This window comes from Eucyclogobius newberryi, unplaced genomic scaffold (genome assembly GCF_026437365.1).
Source record: "Eucyclogobius newberryi isolate DKJ021-1_F unplaced genomic scaffold, fEucNew1.0.hap1 SCAF_10, whole genome shotgun sequence".
NCBI classification, from domain to species: Eukaryota; Metazoa; Chordata; class Actinopteri; order Gobiiformes; family Gobiidae; genus Eucyclogobius; species Eucyclogobius newberryi.
Window position 1 is genome coordinate 10583114 of NW_027315724.1, and position 24508 is coordinate 10607621.

The window sequence follows — 24508 nt, forward strand, 5'->3', positions numbered from 1 at the left end:
GCAAACAAAACGTAAAAAACTGCTATAACTAAAAAATACAATAAGATAAGTTCAAACTTTAAAAGACATGTTGTGCAGATGTACAAGCCCCTCTTGCACAGAAAGTTTGGGTTAGATATCTCTTGTAGTTTCTTCAGAACACACAAATTATCTAAAAATGCTTTTGAAGCAATAGACACAAAAACAGCTATAAATCCAAAACCTAATATGATAGACTCAAACTTTTAACTATATATTGTGTAGATTTACAGGTCCTACTTGCCCAGAAAAAAGGGTTTGAATAGCTCTTGCACTTTTTTCGAAACTCACAAACAACTGTTCATGGGCTGAAAAGGCTTTTGGAGCAATAAAAACTTAAAAACTGCTTTAACTCAATAATGCAATAAGATAAGTTCAAACTTTAAAAGACATGTTGTGCAGATGTACAAGCCCCTCTTGCACAGAAAGTTTGGGTTAGATATCTCTTGTAGTTTCTTCAGAACACACAAATTATCTGAAAATGCTTTTGAAGCAATAGACACAAAAACAGCTATAAATCCAAAACCTAATATGATAGACTCAAACTTTAAACTATGTATTGTGTAGATTTACAGGTCCTACTTGCCCAGCAAAAAGGGTTTGAATAGCTCTTGCACTTTTTTCGAAACGCACACAAATGTTCATGGGCTGAAAAGGCTTTTGGAGCAATAAAAACATAAAAACTGCTATAACTCAAAAATTCTATAAGATAAGTTCAAACTTTAAAAGACATGTTGTGCAGATGTACAAGCCCCTCTTTGCACAGAAAGTTTGGGTTAGATATCTCTTGTAGTTTCTTCAGAACACACAAATTATCTGAAAATGCTTTTGAAGCAATAGACACAAAAACAGCTATAAATCCAAAACCTAATATGATAGACTCAAACTTTAAACTATATATTGTGTAGATTTACAGGTCCTACTTGCCCAGCAAAAAGGGTTGGAATAGCTCTTGCACTTTTTTTCGAAACTCACAAACAACTGTTCATGGGCTGAAAAGGCTTTTGGAGCAATAAAAACTTAAAAACTGCTATAACTCAAAAATGCAATAAGATAAGTTCAAACTTTAAAAGACACGTTGTACAGATGTACAAGGCCCTCTTGCACAGAAAGTTTGGGTTAGATATCTCTTGTAGTTTCTTCAGAACACACAAATTATCTGAAAATGCTTTTGAAGCAATAGACACAAAAACAGCTATAAATCCAAAACCTAATATGATAGACTCAAACTTTAAACTATGTATTGTGTAGATTTACAGGTCCTACTTGCCCAGCAAAAAGGGTTTGAATAGCTCTTGCACTTTTTTCGAAACGCACACAAATGTTCATGGGCTGAAAAGGCTTTTGGAGCAATAAAAACTTAAAAACTGCTATAACTCAAAAATGCAATAAGATAAGTTCAAACTTTAAAAGACATGTTGTGCAGATGTACAAGCCCCTCTTGCACAGAAAGTTTGGGTTAGATATCTCTTGTAGTTTCTTCAGAACACACAAATCATCTGAAAATGCTTTTGAAGCAATAGACACAAAAACAGCTATAAATCCAAAACCTAATATGATAGACTCAAACTTTAAACGATATATTGTGTAGATTTACAGGTCCTACTTGCCCAGCAAAAAGGGTTCAAATAGCTCTTGCACTTTTTTCGAAAACTCTCAAACAACTGTTCACGGGCTGAAAAGGCTTTTGGAGCAATAAAAATGTAAAAACTGCTATAACTCAAAAATGCAATAAGATAAGTTCAAACTTTAAAAGACACGTTGTGCAGATGTACAAGCCCCTCTTGCACAGAAAGTTTGGGTTAGATATCTCTTGTAGTTTCTTCAGAACACACAAATTATCTAAAAATGCTTTTGAAGCAATAGACACAAAAACAGCTATAAATCCAAAACCTAATATGATAGACTCAAACTTTAAACTATATATTGTGTAGATTTACAGGTCCTACTTGCCCAGCAAAAAGGGTTTGAATAGCTCTTGCACTTTATTTCGAAACTCACAAACAACTGTTCATGGGCTGAAAAGGCTTTTGGAGCAATAAAAACTTAAAAACTGCTATAACTCAAAAATGCAATAAGATAAGTTCAAACTTTAAAAGACACGTTGTGCAGATGTACAAGCCCCTCTTGCACAGAAAGTTTGGGTTAGATATCTCTTGTAGTTTCTTCAGAACACACAAATTATCTAAAAATGCTTTTGAAGCAATAGACACAAAAACAGCTATAAATCCAAAACCTAATATGATAGACTCAAACTTTTAACTATATATTGTGTAGATTTACAGGTCCTACTTGCCCAGCAAAAAGGGTTCGAATAGCTCTTGCACTTTTTTCGAAAACTCACAAACAACTGTTCATGGGCTGAAAAGGCTTTTGGAGCAATAAAAACGTAAAAACTGCTATAACTAAAAAATACAATAAGATAAGTTCAAACTTTAAAAGACATGTTGTGCAGATGTACAAGCCCCTCTTGCACAGAAAGTTTGGGTTAGATATCTTCAGAACACACAAATTATCTGAAAATGCTTTTGAAGCAATAGACACAAAAACAGCTATAAATCCAAAACCTAATATGATAGACTCAAACTTTAAACTATATATTGTGTAGATTTACAGGTCCTACTTGCCCAGCAAAAAGGGTTCGAATAGCTCTTGCACTTTTTTCGAAAACTCACAAACAACTGTTCACGGGCTGAAAAGGCTTTTGGAGCAATAAAAACGTAAAAACTGCTATAACTCAAAAAAGCAATAAGATAAGTTCAAACTTTAAAAGACATGTTGTGCAGATGTACAAGCCCCTCTTGCACAGAAAGTTTGGGTTAGATATCTCTTGTAGTTTCTTCAGAACACACAAATTATCTGAAAATGCTTTTGAAGCAATAGACACAAAAACAGGTATAAATCCAAAACCTAATATGATAGACTCAAACTTTAAACTATATATTGTGTAGATTTACAGGTCCTACTTGCCCAGCAAAAAGGGTTTGAATAGCTCTTGCACTTTATTTCGAAACTCACAAACAACTGTTCATGGGCTGAAAAGGCTTTTGGAGCAATAAAAACTTAAAAACTGCTATAACTCAAAAATGCAATAAGATAAGTTCAAACTTTAAAAGACACGTTGTGCAGATGTACAAGCCCCTCTTGCACAGAAAGTTTGGGTTAGATATCTCTTGTAGTTTCTTCAGAACACACAAATTATCTGAAAATGCTTTTGAAGCAATAGACACAAAAACAGCTATATATCCAAAACCTAATATGATAGACTCAAACTTTAAACTATATATTGTGTAGATTTACAGGTCCTACTTGCCCAGCAAAAAGGGTTCGAATAGCTCTTGCACTTTTTTCGAAAACTCACAAACAACTGTTCATGGGCTGAAAAGGCTTTTGGAGCAATAAAAACGTAAAAAACTGCTATAACTAAAAAATACAATAAGATAAGTTCAAACTTTAAAAGACATGTTGTGCAGATGTACAAGCCCCGCTTGCACAGAAAGTTTGGGTTAGATATCTCTTGTAGTTTCTTCAGAACACACAAATTATCTAAAAATGCTTTTGAAGCAATAGACACAAAAACAGCTATAAATCCAAAACCTAATATGATAGACTCAAACTTTTAACTATATATTGTGTAGATTTACAGGTCCTACTTGCCCAGAAAAAAGGGTTTGAATAGCTCTTGCACTTTTTTCGAAACTCACAAACAACTGTTCATGGGCTGAAAAGGCTTTTGGAGCAATAAAAACTTAAAAACTGCTTTAACTCAATAATGCAATAAGATAAGTTCAAACTTTAAAAGACATGTTGTGCAGATGTACAAGCCCCTCTTGCACAGAAAGTTTGGGTTAGATATCTCTTGTAGTTTCTTCAGAACACACAAATTATCTGAAAATGCTTTTGAAGCAATAGACACAAAAACAGCTATAAATCCAAAACCTAATATGATAGACTCAAACTTTAAACTATATATTGTGTTGATTTACAGGTCCTACTTTTCCAGCAAAAAAGGTTCGAATAGCTCTTGCACTTTTTTCGAAAACTCACAAACAACTGTTCACGGGCTGAAAAGGCTTTTGGAGCAATAAAAACGTAAAAAACTGCTATAACTCAAAAATTCAATAAGATAAGTTCAAACTTTAAAAGACACGTTGTGCAGATGTACAAGCCCCTCTTGCACAGAAAGTTTGGGTTAGATATCTCTTGTAGTTTCTTCAGAACACACAAATTATCTGAAAATGCTTTTGAAGCAATAGACACAAAAACAGCTATAAATCCCAAACCTAATATGATAGACTCAAACTTTAAACTATATATTGTGTAGATTTACAGGTCCTACTTGCCCAGCAAAAAGGGTTTGAATAGCTCTTGCACTTTTTTCGAAACTCACAAACAACTGTTCATGGGCTGAAAAGGCTTTTCGAGCAATAAAAACTTAAAAACTGCTTTAACTCAATAATGCAATAAGATAAGTTCAAACTTTAAAAGACATGTTGTGCAGATGTACAAGCCCCTCTTGCACAGAAAGTTTGGGTTAGATATCTCTTGTAGTTTCTTCAGAACACACAAATTATCTGAAAATGCTTTTGAAGCAATAGACACAAAAACAGCTATAAATCCAAAACCTAATATGATAGACTCAAACTTTAAACTATATATTGTGTAGATTTACAGGTCCTACTTGCCCAGCAAAAAGGGTTTGAATAGCTCTTGCACTTTTATTGAAACTCACAAACAACTGTTCATGGGCTGAAAAGGCTTTTGGAGCAATAAAAACTTAAAAACTGCTATAACTCAAAAATGCAATAAGATAAGTTCAAACTTTAAAAGACATGTTGTGCAGATGTACAAGCCCCTCTTGCACAGAAAGTTTGGGTTAGATATCGCTTGTAGTTTCTTCAGAACAAACAAATTATCTGAAAATGCTTTTGAAGCAATAGACACAAAAACAGCTTATAAATCCAAAACCTAATATGATAGACTCAAACTTTAAACTATATATTGTGTAGATTTACAGGTCCTACTTGCCCAGCAAAAAGGGTTCGAATAGCTCTTGCACTTTTTTCGAAAACTCACAAACAACTGTTCATGGGCTGAAAAGGCTTTTGGAGCAATAAAAACTTAAAAACTGCTATAACTAAAAAATACAATAAGATAAGTTCAAACTTTAAAAGACATGTTGTGCAGATGTACAAGCCCCTCTTGCACAGAAAGTTTGGGTTAGATATCTCTTGTAGTTTCTTCAGAACAAACAAATTATCTGAAAATGCTTTTGAAGCAATAGACACAAAAACAGCTATAAATCCAAAACCTAATATGATAGACTCAAACTTTAAACTATATATTGTGTAGATTTACAGGTCCTACTTGCCCAGCAAAAAGGGTTTGAATAGCTCTTGCACTTTTTTCGAAACTCACAAACAACTGTTCATGGGCTGAAAAGGCTTTTGGAGCAATAAAAACGTAAAAACTGTTATAACTCAAAAATGCAACAAGATAAGTTCAAACTTTAAAAGACATGTTGTGCAGATGTACAAGCCCCTCTTGCACAGAAAGTTTGGGTTAGATATCTCTTGTAGTTTCTTCAGAACACACAAATTATCTGAAAATGCTTTTGAAGCAATAGACACAAAAACAGCTATAAATCCAAAACCTAATATGATAGACTCAAACTTTAAACTATATATTGTGTTGATTTACAGGTCCTACTTTTCCAGCAAAAAAGGTTCGAATAGCTCTTGCACTTTTTTCGAAAACTCACAAACAACTGTTCACGGGCTGAAAAGGCTTTTGGAGCAATAAAAACGTAAAAAACTGCTATAACTCAAAAATTCAATAAGATAAGTTCAAACTTTAAAAGACACGTTGTGCAGATGTACAAGCCCCTCTTGCACAGAAAGTTTGGGTTAGATATCTCTTGTAGTTTCTTCAGAACACACAAATTATCTGAAAATGCTTTTGAAGCAATAGACACAAAAACAGCTATAAATCCAAAACCTAATATGATAGACTCAAACTTTAAACTATATATTGTGTAGATTTACAGGTCCTACTTGCCCAGCAAAAAGGGTTCAAATAGCTCTTGCACTTTTTTCGAAACTCACAAACAACTGTTCATGGGCTGAAAAGGCTTTTGGAGCAATAAAAACTTAAAAACTGTTATAACTCAAAAATTCAATAAGATATGTTCAAACTTTAAAAGACATGTTGTGCAGATGTACAAGCCCCTCTTGCACAGAAAGTTTGGGTTAGATATCTCTTGTAGTTTCTTCAGAACACACAAATTATCTGAAAATGCTTTTGAAGCAATAGACACAAAAACAGCTATAAATCCAAAACCTAATATGATAGACTCAAACTTTAAACGATATATTGTGTAGATTTACAGGTCCTACTTGCCCAGCAAAAAGGGTTTGAATAGCTCTTGCACTTTTTTCGAAACTCACAAACAACTGTTCATGGGCTGAAAAGGCTTTTGGAGCAATAAAAACTTAAAAACTGCTATAACTCAAAAATGCAATAAGATAAGTTCAAACTTTAAAATACATGTTGTGCAGATGTACAAGCCCCTCTTGCACAGAAAGTTTGGGTTAGATATCTCTTGTAGTTTCTTCAGAACACACAAATTATCTGAAAATGCTTTTGAAACAATAGACACAAAAACAGCTATAAATCCAAAACCTAATATGATAGACTCAAACTTTAAACTATATATTGTGTAGATTTACAGGTCCTACTTTTCCAGCAAAAAGGCTTCGAATAGCTCTTGCACTTTTTTCGAAAACTCACAAACAACTGTTCACGGGCTGAAAAGGCTTTTGGAGCAATAAAAACGTAAAAACTGCTATAAATCAAAAATTCAATAAGATAAGTTCAAACTTTAAAAGACACGTTGTGCAGATGTACAAGCCCCTCTTGCACAGAAAGTTTGGGTTAGATATCTCTTGTAGTTTCTTCAGAACACACAAATTATCTGAAAATGCTTTTGAAGCAATAGACACAAAAACAGCTTATAAATCCAAAACCTAATATGATAGACTCAAACTTTAAACTATATATTGTGTAGATTTACAGGTCCTACTTGCCCAGCAAAAAGGGTTCGAATAGCTCTTGCACTTTTTTCGAAAACTCACAAACAACTGTTCATGGGCTGAAAAGGCTTTTGGAGCAATAAAAACGTAAAAACTGCTATAACTAAAAAATACAATAAGATAAGTTCAAACTTTAAAAGACACGTTGTGCAGATGTACAAGCCCCTCTTGCACGGAAAGTTTGGGTTAGATATCTCTTGTAGTTTCTTCAGAACACACAAATTATCTAAAAATGCTTTTGAAGCAATAGACACAAAAACAGCTATAAATCCAAAACCTAATATGATAGACTCAAACTTTAAACTATATATTGTGTAGATTTACAGGTCCTACTTGCCCAGCAAAAAGGGTTCGAATAGCTCTTGCACTTTTTTCGAAAACTCACAAACAACTGTTCATGGGCTGAAAAGGCTTTTGGAGCAATAAAAACGTAAAAACTGCTATAACTAAAAAATACAATAAGATAAGTTCAAACTTTAAAAGACACGTTGTGCAGATGTACAAGCCCCTCTTGCACGGAAAGTTTGGGTTAGATATCTCTTGTAGTTTCTTCAGAACACACAAATTATCTAAAAATGCTTTTGAAGCAATAGACACAAAAACAGCTATAAATCCAAAACCTAATATGATAGACTCAAACTTTAAACTATATATTGTGTAGATTTACAGGTCCTACTTGCCCAGCAAAAAGGGTTTGAATAGCTCTTGCACTTTTATTGAAACTCAAAAACAACTGTTCATGGGCTGAAAAGGCTTTTGGAGCAATAAAAACTTAAAAACTGCTATAACTCAAAAATGCAATAAGATAAGTTCAAACTTTAAAAGACATGTTGTGCAGATGTACAAGCCCCTCTTGCACAGAAAGTTTGGGTTAGATATCTCTTGTAGTTTCTTCAGAACAAACAAATTATCTGAAAATGCTTTTGAAGCAATAGACACAAAAACAGCTATAAATCCAAAACCTAATATGATAGACTCAAACTTTAAACTATATATTGTGTAGATTTACAGGTCCTACTTGCCCAGCAAAAAGGGTTCGAATAGCTCTTGCACTTTTTTCGAAAACTCACAAACAACTGTTCATGGGCTGAAAAGGCTTTTGGAGCAATAAAAACGTAAAAACTGCTATAACTAAAAAATACAATAAGATAAGTTTTAACTTTAAAAGACACGTTGTGCAGATGTACAAGCCCCTCTTGCACAGAAAGTTTGGGTTAGATATCTCTTGTAGTTTCTTCAGAACACACAAATTATCTAAAAATGCTTTTGAAGCAATAGACACAAAAACAGCTATAAATCCAAAACCTAATATGATAGACTCAAACTTTAAACTATATATTGTGTAGATTTACAGGTCCTACTTGCCCAGCAAAAAGGGTTCGATTAGCTCTTGCACTTTTTTCGAAAACTCACAAACAACTGTTCACGGGCTGAAAAGGCTTTTGGAGCAATAAAAACTTAAAAACTGCTTTAACTCAATAATGCAATAAGATAAGTTCAAACTTTAAAAGACATGTTGTGCAGATGTACAAGCCCCTCTTGCACAGAAAGTTTGGGTTAGATATCTCTTGTAGTTTCTTCAGAACACACAAATTATCTGAAAATGCTTTTGAAGCAATAGACACAAAAACAGCTATAAATCCCAAACCTAATATGATAGACTCAAACTTTAAACTATATATTGTGTAGATTTACAGGTCCTACTTGCCCAGCAAAAAGGGTTCAAATAGCTCTTGCACTTTTTTCGAAACTCACAAACAACTGTTCATGGGCTGAAAAGGCTTTTGGAGCAATAAAAACTTAAAAACTGTTATAACTCAAAAATTCAATAAGATAAGTTCAAACTTTAAAAGACATGTTGTGCAGATGTACAAGCCCCTCTTGCACAGAAAGTTTGGGTTAGATATCTCTTGTAGTTTCTTCAGAACACACAAATTATCTGAAAATGCTTTTGAAGCAATAGACACAAAAACAGCTATAAATCCAAAACCTAATATGATAGACTCAAACTTTAAACTATGTATTGTGTAGATTTACAGGTCCTACTTTCCCAGCAAAAAGGGTTCGAATAGCTCTTGCACTTTTTTCGAAAACTCACAAACAACTGTTCACGGGCTGAAAAGGCTTTTGGAGCAATAAAAACGTAAAAACTGCTATAACTCAAAAATTCAATAAGATAAGTTCAAACTTTAAAAGACACGTTTTGCAGATGTACAAGCCCCTCTTGCACAGAAAGTTTGGGTTAGATATCTCTTGTAGTTTCTTCAGAACACACAAATTATCTGAAAATGCTTTTGAAGCAATAGACACAAAAACAGCTATAAATCCAAAACCTAATATGATAGACTCAAACTTTAAACTATATATTGTGTAGATTTACAGGTCCTACTTTTCCAGCAAAAAGGGTTCGAATAGCTCTTGCACTTTTTTCGAAAACTCACAAACAACTGTTCACGGGCTGAAAAGGCTTTTGGAGTAATAAAAACGTAAAAACTGCTATAACTCAAAAATTCAATAAGATAAGTTCAAACTTTAAAAGACACGTTGTGCAGATGTACAAGCCCCTCTTGCACAGAGAGTTTGGGTTAGATATCTCTTGTAGTTTCTTCAGAACACACAAATTATCTGAAAATGCTTTTGAAGCAATAGACACAAAAACAGCTATAAATCCAAAACCTAATATGATAGACTCAAACTTTAAACTATATATTGTGTAGATTTGCAGGTCCTACTTGCCCAGCAAAAAGGGTTCAAATAGCTCTTGCACTTTTTTCGAAACTCACAAACAACTGTTCATGGGCTGAAAAGGCTTTTGGAGCAATATAAATTTAAAAACTGCTATAACTCAAAAATGCAATAAGATAAGTTCAAACTTTAAAAGACATGTTGTGCAGATGTACAAGCCCCTCTTGCACAGAAGGTTTGGGTTAGATATCTCTTGTAGTTTCTTCAGAACACACAAATTATCTGAAAATGCTTTTGAAGCAATAGACACAAAAACAGCTATAAATCCAAAACCTAATATGATAGACTCAAACTTTAAACTATGTATTGTGTAGATTTACAGGTCCTACTTGCCCCGCAAAAAGGGTTTGAATAGCTCTTGCACTTTTTTCGAAACGCACACAACTGTTCATGGGCTGAAAAGGCTTTTGGAGCAATAAAAACATAAAAACTGCTATAACTCAAAAATTCAATAAGATAAGTTCAAACTTTAAAAGACATGTTGTGCAGATGTACAAGCGCCTCTTGCACAGAAAGTTTGGGTTAGATATCTCTTGTAGTTTCTTCAGAACACACAAATTATCTAAAAATGCTTTTGAAGCAATAGACACAAAAACAGCTATAAATCCAAAACCTAATATGATAGACTCAAACTTTAAACTATATATTGTGTAGATTTACAGGTCCTACTTGCCCAGCAAAAAGGGTTTGAATAGCTCTTGCACTTTTTTCGAAAACTCACAAACAACTGTTCATGGGCTGAAAAGGCTTTTGGAGCAATAAAAACGTAAAAACTGCTATAACTCAAAAATGCAATAAGATAAGTTCAAACTTTAAAAGACATGTTTTGCAGATGTACAAGCCCCTCTTGCACAGGAAGTTTGGGTTAGATATCTCTTGTAGTTTCTTCAGAACACACAAATTATCTGAAAATGCTTTTGAAGCAATAGACACAAAAACAGCTATAAATCCAAAACCTAATATGATAGACTCAAACTTTAAACTATATATTGTGTAGATTTACAGGTCCTACTTTTCCAGCAAAAAGGGTTCGAATAGCTCTTGCACTTTTTTCGAAAACTCACAAACAACTGTTCACGGGCTGAAAAGGCTTTTGGAGAAATAAAAACGTAAAAACTGCTATAACTCAAAAATTCAATAAGATAAGTTCAAACTTTAAAAGACACGTTGTGCAGATGTACAAGCCCCTCTTGCACAGAAAGTTTGGGTTAGATATCTCTTGTAGTTTCTTCAGAACACACAAATTATCTGAAAATGCTTTTGAAGCAATAGACACAAAAACAGCTATAAATCCAAAACCTAATATGATAGACTCAAACTTTAAACTATGTATTGTGTAGATTTACAGGTCCTACTTGCCCAGCAAAAAGGGTTTGAATAGCTCTTGCACTTTTTTCGAAACTCACAAACAACTGTTCACGGGCTGAAAAGGCTTTTGGAGCAATAAAAACGTAAAAACTGCTATAACTCAAAAATTCAATAAGATAAGTTCAAACTTTAAAAGACACGTTGTGCAGATGTACAAGCCCCTCTTGCACAGAAAGTTTGGGTTAGATATCTCTTGTAGTTTCTTCAGAACACACAAATTATCTGAAAATGCTTTTGAAGCAATAGACACAAAAACAGCTATGAATCCAAAACCTAATATGATAGACTCAAACTTTAAACTATATATTGTGTAGATTTACAGGTCCTACTTGCCCAGCAAAAAGGGTTTGAATAGCTCTTGCACTTTTTTCGAAAACTCACAAACAACTGTTCATGGGCTGAAAAGGCTTTTGGAGCAATAAAAACGTAAAAACTGCTATAACTCAAAAATGCAATAAGATAAGTTCAAACTTTAAAAGACACGTTGTGCAGATGTACAAGCCCCTCTTGCACAGAAAGTTTGGGTTAGATATCTCTTGTAGTTTCTTCAGAACACACAAATTATCTGAAAAATGCTTTTGAAGCAATAGACACAAAAACAGCTATAAATCCAAAACCTAATATGATAGACTCAAACTTTAAACTATGTATTGTGTAGATTTACAGGTCCTACTTGCCCAGCAAAAAGGGTTCGAATAGCTCTTGCACTTTTTTCGAAAACTCACAAACAACTGTTCACGGGCTGAAAAGGCTTTTGGAGCAATAAAAACGTAAAAACTGCTATAACTCAAAAATTCAATAAGATAAGTTCAAACTTTAAAAGACACGTTTTGCAGATGTACAAGCCCCTCTTGCACAGAAAGTTTGGGTTAGATATCTCTTGTAGTTTCTTCAGAACAAACAAATTATCTGAAAATGCTTTTGAAGCAATAGACACAAAAACAGCTATAAATCCAAAACCTAATATGATAGACTCAAACTTTAAACTATATATTGTGTAGATTTACAGGTCCTACTTGCCCAGCAAAAAGGGTTTGAATAGCTCTTGCACTTTTTTCGAAACTCACAAACAACTGTTCATGGGCTGAAAAGGCTTTTGGAGCAATAAAAACGTAAAAACTGTTATAACTCAAAAATGCAACAAGATAAGTTCAAACTTTAAAAGACATGTTGTGCAGATGTACAAGCCCCTCTTGCACAGAAAGTTTGGGTTAGATATCTCTTGTAGTTTCTTCAGAACACACAAATTATCTGAAAATGCTTTTGAAGCAATAGACACAAAAACAGCTATAAATCCAAAACCTAATATGATAGACTCAAACTTTAAACTATATATTGTGTAGATTTACAGGTCCTACTTGCCCAGCAAAAAAGGTTCGAATAGCTCTTGCACTTTTTTCGAAAACTCACAAACAACTGTTCACGGGCTGAAAAGGCTTTTGGAGCAATAAAAACGTAAAAAACTGCTATAACTCAAAAATTCAATAAGATAAGTTCAAACTTTAAAAGACACGTTGTGCAGATGTACAAGCCCCTCTTGCACAGAAAGTTTGGGTTAGATATCTCTTGTAGTTTCTTCAGAACACACAAATTATCTGAAAATGCTTTTGAAGCAATAGACACAAAAACAGCTATAAATCCAAAACCTAATATGATAGACTCAAACTTTAAACTATATATTGTGTAGATTTACAGGTCCTACTTTTCCAGCAAAAAGGGTTCGAATAGCTCTTGCACTTTTTTCGAAAACTCACAAACAACTGTTCACGGGCTGAAAAGGCTTTTGGAGTAATAAAAACGTAAAAACTGCTATAACTCAAAAATTCAATAAGATAAGTTCAAACTTTAAAAGACACGTTGTGCAGATGTACAAGCCCCTCTTGCACAGAAAGTTTGGGTTAGATATCTCTTGTAGTTTCTTCAGAACACACAAATTATCTGAAAATGCTTTTGAAGCAATAGACACAAAAACAGCTATGAATCCAAAACCTAATATGATAGACTCAAACTTTAAACTATATATTGTGTAGATTTACAGGTCCTACTTGCCCAGCAAAAAGGGTTTGAATAGCTCTTGCACTTTTTTCGAAAACTCACAAACAACTGTTCATGGGCTGAAAAGGCTTTTGGAGCAATAAAAACGTAAAAACTGCTATAACTCAAAAATGCAATAAGATAAGTTCAAACTTTAAAAGACACGTTGTGCAGATGTACAAGCCCCTCTTGCACAGAAAGTTTGGGTTAGATATCTCTTGTAGTTTCTTCAGAACACACAAATTATCTGAAAAATGCTTTTGAAGCAATAGACACAAAAACAGCTTATAAATCCAAAACCTAATATGATAGACTCAAACTTTAAACTATATATTGTGTAGATTTACAGGTCCTACTTGCCCAGCAAAAAGGGTTCGAATAGCTCTTGCACTTTTTTCGAAAACTCACAAACAACTGTTCATGGGCTGAAAAGGCTTTTGGAGCAATAAAAACGTAAAAACTGCTATAACTAAAAAATACAATAAGATAAGTTCAAACTTTAAAAGACACGTTGTGCAGATGTACAAGCCCCTCTTGCACAGAAAGTTTGGGTTAGATATCTCTTGTAGTTTCTTCAGAACACACAAATTATCTGAAAATGCTTTTGAAGCAATAGACACAAAAACAGCTATAAATCCAAAACCTAATATGATAGACTCAAACTTTAAACTATATATTGTGTAGATTTACAGGTCCTACTTTTCCAGCAAAAAGGGTTCGAATAGCTCTTGCACTTTTTTCGAAAACTCACAAACAACTGTTCACGGGCTGAAAAGGCTTTTGGAGTAATAAAAACGTAAAAACTGCTATAACTCAAAAATTCAATAAGATAAGTTCAAACTTTAAAAGACACGTTGTGCAGATGTACAAGCCCCTCTTGCACAGAAAGTTTGGGTTAGATATCTCTTGTAGTTTCTACAGAACACACAAATTATCTGAAAATGCTTTTGAAGCAATAGACACAAAAACAGCTATAAATCCAAAACCTAATATGATAGACTCAAACTTTAAACTATGTATTGTGTAGATTTACAGGTCCTACTTGCCCAGCAAAAAGGGTTCGAATAGCTCTTGCACTTTTTTCGAAAACTCACAAACAACTGTTCACGGGCTGAAAAGGCTTTTGGAGCAATAAAAACGTAAAAACTGCTATAACTCAAAAATTCAATAAGATAAGTTCAAACTTTAAAAGACACGTTTTGCAGATGTACAAGCCCCTCTTGCACAGAAAGTTTGGGTTAGATATCTCTTGTAGTTTCTTCAGAACAAACAAATTATCTGAAAATGCTTTTGAAGCAATAGACACAAAAACAGCTATAAATCCAAAACCTAATATGATAGACTCAAACTTTAAACTATATATTGTGTAGATTTACAGGTCCTACTTGCCCAGCAAAAAGGGTTTGAATAGCTCTTGCACTTTTTTCGAAACTCACAAACAACTGTTCATGGGCTGAAAAGGCTTTTGGAGCAATAAAAACGTAAAAACTGTTATAACTCAAAAATGCAACAAGATAAGTTCAAACTTTAAAAGACATGTTGTGCAGATGTACAAGCCCCTCTTGCACAGAAAGTTTGGGTTAGATATCTCTTGTAGTTTCTTCAGAACACACAAATTATCTGAAAATGCTTTTGAAGCAATAGACACAAAAACAGCTATAAATCCAAAACCTAATATGATAGACTCAAACTTTAAACTATATATTGTGTAGATTTACAGGTCCTACTTGCCCAGCAAAAAAGGTTCGAATAGCTCTTGCACTTTTTTCGAAAACTCACAAACAACTGTTCACGGGCTGAAAAGGCTTTTGGAGCAATAAAAACGTAAAAAACTGCTATAACTCAAAAATTCAATAAGATAAGTTCAAACTTTAAAAGACACGTTGTGCAGATGTACAAGCCCCTCTTGCACAGAAAGTTTGGGTTAGATATCTCTTGTAGTTTCTTCAGAACACACAAATTATCTGAAAATGCTTTTGAAGCAATAGACACAAAAACAGCTATAAATCCAAAACCTAATATGATAGACTCAAACTTTAAACTATATATTGTGTAGATTTACAGGTCCTACTTTTCCAGCAAAAAGGGTTCGAATAGCTCTTGCACTTTTTTCGAAAACTCACAAACAACTGTTCACGGGCTGAAAAGGCTTTTGGAGTAATAAAAACGTAAAAACTGCTATAACTCAAAAATTCAATAAGATAAGTTCAAACTTTAAAAGACACGTTGTGCAGATGTACAAGCCCCTCTTGCACAGAGAGTTTGGGTTAGATATCTCTTGTAGTTTCTTCAGAACACACAAATTATCTGAAAATGCTTTTGAAGCAATAGACACAAAAACAGCTATAAATCCAAAACCTAATATGAAGACTCAAACTTTAAACTATATATTGTGTAGATTTGCAGGTCCTACTTGCCCAGCAAAAAGGGTTCAAATAGCTCTTGCACTTTTTTCGAAACTCACAAACAACTGTTCATGGGCTGAAAAGGCTTTTGGAGCAATATAAATTTAAAAACTGCTATAACTCAAAAATGCAATAAGATAAGTTCAAACTTTAAAAAACATGTTGTGCAGATGTACAAGCCCCTCTTGCACAGAAAGTTTGGGTTAGATATCTCTTGTAGTTTCTTCAGAACACACAAATTATCTGAAAATGCTTTTGAAGCAATAGACACAAAAACAGCTATAAATCCAAAACCTAATATGATAGACTCAAACTTTAAACTATGTATTGTGTAGATTTACAGGTCCTACTTGCCCCGCAAAAAGGGTTTGAATAGCTCTTGCACTTTTTTCGAAACGCACACAACTGTTCATGGGCTGAAAAGGCTTTTGGAGCAATAAAAACATAAAAACTGCTATAACTCAAAAATTCAATAAGATAAGTTCAAACTTTAAAAGACATGTTGTGCAGATGTACAAGCGCCTCTTGCACAGAAAGTTTGAGTTAGATATCTCTTGTAGTTTCTTCAGAACACACAAATTATCTGAAAATGCTTTTGAAGCAATAGACACAAAAACAGCTATAAATCCAAAACCTAATATGATAGACTCAAACTTTAAACTATATATTGTGTAGATTTACAGGTCCTACTTGCCCAGCAAAAAGGGTTTGAATAGCTCTTGCACTTTTTTCGAAAACTCACAAACAACTGTTCATGGGCTGAAAAGGCTTTTGGAGCAATAAAAACGTAAAAACTGCTATAACTCAAAAATGCAATAAGATAAGTTCAAACTTTAAAAGACATGTTGTGCAGATGTACAAGCCCCTCTTGCACAGAAAGTTTGGGTTAGATATCTCTTGTAGTTTCTTCAGAACACACAAATTATCTGAAAATGCTTTTGAAGCAATAGACACAAAAACAGCTATAAATCCAAAACCTAATATGATAGACTCAAACTTTAAACTATATATTGTGTAGATTTACAGGTCCTACTTGCCCAGCAAAAAGGGTTTGAATAGCTCTTGCACTTTTTTCGAAACTCACAAACAACTGTTCATGGGCTGAAAAGGCTTTTGGAGCAATAAAAACGTAAAAACTGTTATAACTCAAAAATGCAACAAGATAAGTTCAAACTTTAAAAGACACGTTGTGCAGATGTACAAGCCCCTCTTGCACAGAAAGTTTGGGTTAGATATCTCTTGTAGTTTCTTCAGAACACACAAATTATCTGAAAATGCTTTTGAAGCAATAGACACAAAAACAGCTATAAATCCAAAACCTAATATGATAGACTCAAACTTTAAACTATATATTGTGTAGATTTACAGGTCCTACTTTTCCAGCAAAAAGGGTTCGAATAGCTCTTGCACTTTTTTCGAAAACTCACAAACAACTGTTCACGGGGTGAAAAGGCTTTTGGAGTAATAAAAACGTAAAAACTGCTATAACTCAAAAATTCAATAAGATAAGTTCAAACTTTAAAAGACACGTTGTGCAGATGTACAAGCCCCTCTTGCACAGAGAGTTTGGGTTAGATATCTCTTGTAGTTTCTTCAGAACACACAAATTATCTGAAAATGCTTTTGAAGCAATAGACACAAAAACAGCTATAAATCCAAAACCTAATATGATAGACTCAAACTTTAAACTATATATTGTGTAGATTTACAGGTCCTACTTGCCCAGCAAAAAGGGTTCGAATAGCTCTTGCACTTTTTTCGAAACGCACACAACTGTTCATGGGCTGAAAAGGCTTTTGGAGCAATAAAAACATAAAAACTGCTATAACTCAAAAATTCAATAAGATAAGTTCAAACTTTAAAAGACATGTTTTGCAGATGTACAAGCCCCTCTTGCACAGAAAGTTTGGGTTAGATATCTCTTGTAGTTTCTTCAGAACACACAAATTATCTGAAAATGCTTTTGAAGCAATAGACACAAAAACAGCTATAAATCCAAAACCTAATATGATAGACTCAAACTTTAAACTATATATTGTGTAGATTTACAGGTCCTACTTTTCCAGCAAAAAGGGTTCGAATAGCTCTTGCACTTTTTTCGAAAACTCACAAACAACTGTTCACGGGGTGAAAAGGCTTTTGGAGTAATAAAAACGTAAAAACTGCTATAACTCAAAAATTCAATAAGATAAGTTCAAACTTTAAAAGACACGTTGTGCAGATGTACAAGCCCCTCTTGCACAGAGAGTTTGGGTTAGATATCTCTTGTAGTTTCTTCAGAACACACAAATTATCTGAAAATGCTTTTGAAGCAATAGACACAAAAACAGCTATAAATCCAAAACCTAATATGATAGACTCAAACTTTAAACTATATATTGTGTAGATTTACAGGTCCTACTTGCCCAGCAAAAAGGGTTCGAATAGCTCTTGCACTTTTTTCGAAACGCACACAACTGTTCATGGGCTGAAAAGGCTTTTGGAGCAATAAAAACATAAAAACTGCTATAACTCAAAAATTCAATAAGATAAGTTCAAACTTTAAAAGACATGTTTTGCAGATGTACAAGCCCCTCTTGCACAGAAAGTTTGGGTTAGATATCTCTTGTAGTTTCTTCAGAACACACAAATTATCTAAAAATGCTTTTGAAGCAATAGACACAAAAACAGCTATAAATCCAAAACCTAATATGATAGACTCAAACTTTAAACTATATATTGTGTAGATTTACAGGTCCTACTTGCCCAGCAAAAAGGGTTTGAATAGCTCTTGCACTTTTTTCGAAAACTCACAAACAACTGTTCATGGGCTGAAAAGGCTTTTGGAGCAATAAAAACGTAAAAACTGCTATAACTCAAAAATGCAATAAGATAAGTTCAAACTTTAAAAGACATGTTTTGCAGATGTACAAGCCCCTCTTGCACAGAAAGTTTGGGTTAGATATCTCTTGTAGTTTCTTCAGAACACACAAATTATCTGAAAATGCTTTTGAAGCAATAGACACAAAAACAGCTATAAATCCAAAACCTAATATGATAGACTCAAACTTTAAACTATATATTGTGTAGATTTACAGGTCCTACTTGCCCAGCAAAAAGGGTTTGAATAGCTCTTGCACTTTTTTCGAAACTCACAAACAACTGTTCATGGGCTGAAAAGGCTTTTGGAGCAATAAAAACGTAAAAACTGCTATAACTCAAAAATGCAATAAGATAAGTTCAAACTTTAAAAGACATGTTGTGCAGATGTACAAGCCCCTCTTGCACAGAAAGTTTGGGTTAGATATCTCTTGTAGTTTCTTCAGAACACACAATTTATCTGAAAATGCTTTTGAAGCAATAGACACAAAAACAGCTATAAATCCAAAACCTAATATGATAGACTCAAACTTTAAACTATATATTGTGTAGATTTACAGGTCCTACTTGCCCAGCAAAAAGGGTTCAAATAGCTCTTGCACTTTTTTCGAAACTCACAAACAACTGTTCATGGGCTGAAAAGGCTTTTGGAGCAATAAAAACTTAAAAACTGCTATAACTCAAAAATTCAATAAGATAAGTTCAAACTTTAAAAGACATGTTGTGCAGATGTACAAGCCCCTCTTGCACAGAAAGTTTGGGTTAGATATCTCTTGTAGTTTCTTCAGAACACACAAATTATCTGAAAATGCTTTTGAAGCAATAGACACAAAAACAGCTATAAATCCAAAACCTAATATGATAGACTCAAACTTTAAACTATATATTGTGTAGATTTACAGGTCCTACTTGCCCAGCAAAAAGGGTTTGAATAGCTCTTGCACTTTTTTCGAAACTCACAAACAACTGTTCATGGGCTGAAAAGGCTTTTGGAGCAATATAAATTTAAAAACTGCTATAACTCAAAAATGCAATAAGATAAGTTCAAACTTTAAAAGACGTCTTGTGCAGATGTACAAGCCCCTCTTGCACAGAAAGTTTGGGTTAGATATCTCTTGTAGTTTCTTCAGAACACACAAATTATCTGAAAATGCTTTTGAAGCAATAGACACAAAAACAGCTATAAATCCAAAACCTAATATGATAGACTCAAACTTTAAACTATGTATTGTGTAGATTTACAGGTCCTACTTGCCCAGCAAAAAGGGTTCGAATAGCTCTTGCACTTTTTTCGAAACTCACAAACAACTGTTCACCGGCTGAAAAGGCTTTTGGAGCAATAAAAACGTAAAAACTGCTATAACTCAAAAATTCAATAAGATAAGTTCAAACTTTAAAAGACACGTTGTGCAGATGTACAAGCCCCTCTTGCACAGAAAGTTTGGGTTTGATATCTCTTGTAGTTTCTTCAGAACACACAAATTATCTGAAAATGCTTTTGAAGCAATAGACACAAAAACAGCTATAAATCCAAAACCTAATATGATAGACTCAAACTTTAAACTATATATTGTGTAGATTTACAGGTCCTACTTGCCCAGCAAAAAGGGTTCGAATAGCTCTTGCACTTTTTTCGAAAACTCACAAACAAGTGTTCATGGGCTGAAAAGGCTTTTGGAGCAATAAAAACGTAAAAACTGCTATAACTCAAAAATGCAATAAGATAAGTTCAAACTTTAAAAGACATGTTTTGCAGATGTACAAGCCCCTCTTGCACAGAAAGTTTGGGTTAGATATCTCTTGTAGTTTCTTCAGAACACACAAATTATCTGAAAATGCTTTTGAAGCAATAGACACAAAAACAGCTATAAATCCAAAACCTAATATGATAGACTCAAACTTTAAACTATATATTGTGTAGATTTACAGGTCCTACTTGCCCAGCAAAAAGGGTTCAAATAGCTCTTGCACTTTTTTCGAAACTCACAAACAACTGTTCATGGGCTGAAAAGGCTTTTGGAGCAATAAAAACTTAAAAACTGCTATAACTCAAAAATTCAATAAGATAAGTTCAAACTTTAAAAGACATGTTGTGCAGATGTACAAGCCCCTCTTGCACAGAAAGTTTGGGTTAGATATCTCTTGTAGTTTCTTCAGAACACACAAATTATCTGAAAATGCTTTTGAAGCAATAGACACAAAAACAGCTATAAATCCAAAACCTAATATGATAGACTCAAACTTTAAACTATATATTGTGTAGATTTACAGGTCCTACTTGCCCAGCAAAAAGGGTTCGAATAGCTCTTGCACTTTTTTCGAAAACTCACAAACAACTGTTCACGGGCTGAAAAGGCTTTTGGAGCAATAAAAACTTAAAAACTGCTATAACTCAAAAATCCAATAAGATAAGTTCAAACTTTAAAAGACATGTTGTGCAGATGTACAAGCCCCTCTTGCACAGAAAGTTTGGGTTAGATATCTCTTGTAGTTTCTTCAGAACACACAAATTATCTGAAAATGCTTTTGAAGCAATAGACACAAAAACAGCTATAAATCCAAAACCTAATATGATAGACTCAAACTTTTAACTATATATTGTGTAGATTTACAGGTCCTACTTGCCCAGCAAAAAGGGTTCGAATAGCTCTTGCACTTTTTTCGAAACTCACAAACAACTGTTCATGGGCTGAAAAGGCTTTTGGAGCAATAAAAACTTAAAAACTGCTATAACTCAAAAATTCAATAAGATAAGTTCAAACTTTAAAAGACATGTTGTGCAGATGTACAAGGCCCTCTTGCACAGAAAGTTTGGGTTTGATATCTCTTGTAGTTTCTTCAGAACACACAAATTATCTGAAAATGCTTTTGAAGCAATAGACACAAAAACAGCTATAAATCCAAAACCTAATATGATAGACTCAAACTTTAAACTATATATTGTGTAGATTTACAGGTCCTACGTGCCCAGCAAAAAGGGTTTGAATAGCTCTTGCACTTTTTTCGAAACGCACACAACTGTTCATGGGCTGAAAAGGCTTTTGGAGCAATAAAAACGTAAAAACTGCTATAACAAAAAAATTCAATAAGATAAGTTCAAACTTTAAAAGACATGTTGTGCAGATGTACAAGCCCCTCTTGCACAGAAAGTTTGGGTTAGATATCTCTTGTAGTTTCTTCAGAACACACAAATTATCTGAAAATGCTTTTGAAGCAATGGACACAAAAACAGCTATAAATCCAAAACCTAATATGATAGACTCAAACTTTAAACTATGTATTGTGTAGATTTACAGGTCCTACTTGCCCAGCAAAAAGGGTTCGAATAGCTCTTGCACTTTTTTCGAAAACTCACAAACAACTGTTCATGGGCTGAAAAGGCTTTTGGAGCAATAAAAACGTAAAAACTGCTATAACTCAAAAATGCAATAAGATAAGTTCAAACTTTAAAAGACATGTTGTGCAGATGTACAAGGCCCTCTTGCACAGAAAGTTTGGGTTAGATATCTCTTGTAGTTTCTTCAGAACACACAAATTATCTGAAAATGCTTTTGAAGCAATAGACACAAAAACAGCTATAAATCCAAAACCTAATATGATAGACTCAAACTTTAAACTATATATTGTGTAGATTTACAGGTCCTACTTGCCCAGCAAAAAGGGTTCAAATAGCTCTTGCACTTTTTTTGAAACTCACAAACAACTGTTCATGGGCTGAAAAGGCTTTTGGAGCAATAAAAACGTAAAAACTGCTATAACTAAAAATACAATAAGATAAGTTCAAACTTTAAAAGACATGTTGTGCAGATGTACAAGCCCCTCTTGCACAGAAAGTTTGGGTTAGATATCTCTTGTAGTTTCTTCAGAACACACAAATTATCTAAAAATGCTTTTGAAGCAATAGACACAAAAACAGCTATAAATCCAAAACCTAATATGATAGACTCAAACTTTAAACTATATATTGTGTAGATTTACAGGTCCTACTTGCCCAGCAAAAAGGGTTTGAATAGCTCTTGCACTTTTTTCGAAACTCACAAACAACTGTTCATGGGCTGAAAAGGCTTTTGGAGCAATAAAAACGTAAAAACTGCTATAACTCAAAAATTCAATAAGATAAGTTCAAACTTTAAAAGACATGTTGTGCAGATGTACAAGCCCCTCTTGCACAGAAAGTTTGGGTTAGATATCTCTTGTAGTTTCTTCAGAACACACAAATTATCTGAAAATGCTTTTGAAGCAATAGACACAAAAACAGCTATAAATCCAAAACCTAATATGATAGACTCAAACTTTAAACTATATATTGTGTAGATTTACAGGTCCTACTTGCCCAGCAAAAAGGGTTCGAATAGCTCTTGCACTTTTTTCGAAAACTCACAAACAACTGTTCACGGGCTGAAAAGGCTTTTGGAGCAATAAAAACGTAAAAACTGCTATAACTCAAAATTCAATAAGATAAGTTCAAACTTTAAAAGACACGTTGTGCAGATGTACAAGCCCCTCTTGCACAGAAAGTTTGGGTTAGATATCTCTTGCAGTTTCTTCAGAACACACAAATTATCTGAAAATGCTTTTGAAGCAATAGACACAAAAACAGCTATAAATCCAAAACCTAATATGATAGACTCAAACTTTAAACTATATATTGTGTAGATTTACAGGTCCTACTTGCCCAGCAAAAAGGGTTTGAATAGCTCTTGCACTTTTTTTCGAAACTCACAAACAACTGTTCATGGGCTGAAAAGGCTTTTGGAGCAATAAAAACTTAAAAACTGCTATAACTCAAAAATCCAATAAGATAAGTTCAAACTTTAAAAGACATGTTGTGCAGATGTACAAGCCCCTCTTGCACAGAAAGTTTGGGTTAGATATCTCTTGTAGTTTCTTCAGAACACACAAATTATCTGAAAATGCTTTTGAAGCAATAGACACAAAAACAGCTATAAATCCAAAACCTAATATGATAGACTCAAACTTTAAACTATATATTGTGTAGATTTACAGGTCCTACTTGCCCAGCAAAAAGGGTTCGAATAGCTCTTGCACTTTTTTCGAAAACTCACAAACAACTGTTCATGGGCTGAAAAGGCTTTTGGAGCAATAAAAACGTAAAAACTGCTATAACTCAAAAATGCAATAAGATAAGTTCAAACTTTAAAAGACATGTTGTGCAGATGTACAAGGCCCTCTTGCACAGAAAGTTTGGGTTAGATATCTCTTGTAGTTTCTTCAGAACACACAAATTATCTGAAAATGCTTTTGAAGCAATAGACACAAAAACAGCTATAAATCCAAAACCTAATATGATAGACTCAAACTTTAAACTATATATTGTGTAGATTTACAGGTCCTACTTGCCCAGCAAAAAGGGTTCAAATAGCTCTTGCACTTTTTTTGAAACTCACAAACAACTGTTCATGGGCTGAAAAGGCTTTTGGAGCAATAAAAACGTAAAAACTGCTATAACTAAAAATACAATAAGATAAGTTCAAACTTTAAAAGACATGTTGTGCAGATGTACAAGCCCCTCTTGCACAGAAAGTTTGGGTTAGATATCTCTTGTAGTTTCTTCAGAACACACAAATTATCTAAAAATGCTTTTGAAGCAATAGACACAAAAACAGCTATAAATCCAAAACCTAATATGATAGACTCAAACTTTAAACTATATATTGTGTAGATTTACAGGTCCTACTTGCCCAGCAAAAAGGGTTTGAATAGCTCTTGCACTTTTTTCGAAACTCACAAACAACTGTTCATGGGCTGAAAAGGCTTTTGGAGCAATAAAAACGTAAAAACTGCTATAACTCAAAAATTCAATAAGATAAGTTCAAACTTTAAAAGACATGTTGTGCAGATGTACAAGCCCCTCTTGCACAGAAAGTTTGGGTTAGATATCTCTTGTAGTTTCTTCAGAACACACAAATTATCTGAAAATGCTTTTGAAGCAATAGACACAAAAACAGCTATAAATCCAAAACCTAA